Genomic DNA, 1,886 nt, shown 5'->3' on the forward strand with positions numbered 1-1,886 from the left:
CATGGTCTGAACAAACAGTATTGATTATCAGCACTGACCTTAATATTTTAATCAGCCCGTTGTCACATGGTCCCAGTAGTGTTGTCGGGTGTTTGGTCTCCAACCTCCGGCTCTGGCCCTCACCTCCGGGGGTTTGAACCTCCTGTGCCCCCCAGACATAAAACATTTCAGCACTTTCTCAAGTTCTTCTGTGTATTTGTTCTACACCCCACCTCTCTCTCTCTCTCTCACACACATACCCATATACATACCTCCACAGACTGGGTCTGAACTCCTAGTGCTGCTTCACTTTGAGTCGTTTTTCGACACAGGAGCTGAGTTTAAAGATGGTGGAAATTAAAATGATAATAAATGACGGTGTTAAAGCCGTGGTTCCTGCAGTACTGTAGTATTCTCCCTGTTCTCCTGCAGTCCCTGCCGGTGCAGCTACACCTCATAGATGTGTATGTACATGCACAGCCGTCTGTGCACATAGTTTTCTTGCAGGCCCAGAGGAATGCTTCTGGAGCTAATTAGTGTTATTGAGTGCATGTTTTATTGCCTGGTGCTGGTCGAGGAGTGAGCAGGAGCCCAGGAATGTTAGCTTGGTACAGACGCTCCGGCCTCCCTGTCAGGTAACCTCTCCTCAGGCTGCGTGTGCGTGAGTGAAACAGTTAATACTCAGACCGTGTGGATCCGGTCGTCCTCTCTCGGCTCCGCCCACACGGCCTCGCTTTGATTCACCTGTTGAACGGAGGAGTTTGATGTGACATCTGGATGTGGAGGGCGGAGCCTCCCAGCTCTTGGCCAGGCTGTGGCACATGGTGTGAGAGATGATGAAATGCTCTGCGGGTGGGACTGGACAAATGTGGCGTGTGGTCAAAAGGCCCAGATGTAGCGAGCAGCGGGTGTTCAGGCTCAGCTTCAAAGATTGACGGAGCGTCTTCACTGCCAGGAACTTTGGATCGGTTCTTGACTGAACTAATGAGGTCAATGTCGGAACAAAACCCCACCTTCGTTGATTTTTATGTCCAACAACAGCTGCGAGTCGGAGCGATGAGAAACAGGACCGAGCTGGAACCAACGACAGTTGACTTCCTTTTCATCTTGGCGTAACTTTGACAAAGTCTGGACGGCAGCACGTCACGGTCCCTCGCACTTAGTACCAAGGTACCGAGCAGTGATGTTGAAGCAGGTGTGGAGCCCAGGGTCCTGGAGCCCAGGGGTCATCCCTGAAACAAAAAATAAGATGTTTTTTAGGGATGGTTGCACCGACAGAGGAGCGCAAAAAGAAAAGAAAAGAAAAGAAAAAGGAAAAGAACAGAGGAGCGCAAAAAGGTGAAGAGGAGAATATATATATATATACAAATATATATATGTATATACATATATACAGTATATATATATATATACTATAGTACAAATGAGTTTATTTGCATGAACTCAAATGAACTTTAAACCCACATTAACTAATGTCTGATTCTGACAAAATGAAAACAGAATTGAAATAAAAACGATCAACTTTTAATTTGATCATCATATCTGTGTGTGAGGTGACGCAGTGACAGCCTCTGGTCCAGACCGGTTCTCCAGGACCGGTTCTCCAGGACCGGTTCTCCAGTCCCGGCTCAGTGTCGGTGGATGTTCAGCCGTCGGACTCTCATCACAAACATGTTGTTTATTTTGAAAAGTAACGAGCTGTAATTTAACAAAATAAACTTAAATCTGATTAAAAAAAATAAACGTGAGTCAGTGAACGAAGGGAGTTTTATAAATATCTGTGTGGACGGGGAAGTGTGTGTGTGTGTGTGTGTGTGTGTGTGTGTATTGTATGTGCATTTTTCTGTGGTCTATAATAAGAGGTGGCTTTACTGGTGGAGGAGGGCGTGGCCTCTGTGGCCACTAAA

At 46.3% G+C, this 1,886-nt stretch overlaps 2 protein-coding genes across 11 annotated transcripts in view; one reads left to right on the top strand and one right to left on the bottom strand.

Annotated features, from left to right (window-relative positions):
- The window catches only part of spo11 (SPO11 initiator of meiotic double stranded breaks), a 27,321-nt gene that overhangs the window by 18,834 nt on the left and 6,601 nt on the right, over positions 1-1,886 (bottom strand). For all 10 annotated transcript variants that reach the window (XM_025059011.1, XM_025059007.1, XM_025059006.1 and 7 more), the window contains 2 exons: positions 252-1,211; positions 39-142 (listed from right to left, as the gene is read on the bottom strand). The gene's annotated coding sequence lies outside the window, so the exon portion shown is untranslated. The remainder of the gene's footprint in view (positions 1-38; positions 143-251; positions 1,212-1,886) is intronic.
- bmp7b (bone morphogenetic protein 7b) overlaps positions 1-1,886 on the top strand; it is a 17,698-nt gene that overhangs the window by 5,626 nt on the left and 10,186 nt on the right.

The sequence above is a fragment of the Cynoglossus semilaevis genome, chromosome 10 (assembly GCF_000523025.1).
Source record: "Cynoglossus semilaevis isolate Cse_v1.0 chromosome 10, Cse_v1.0, whole genome shotgun sequence".
NCBI classification, from domain to species: Eukaryota; Metazoa; Chordata; class Actinopteri; order Pleuronectiformes; family Cynoglossidae; genus Cynoglossus; species Cynoglossus semilaevis.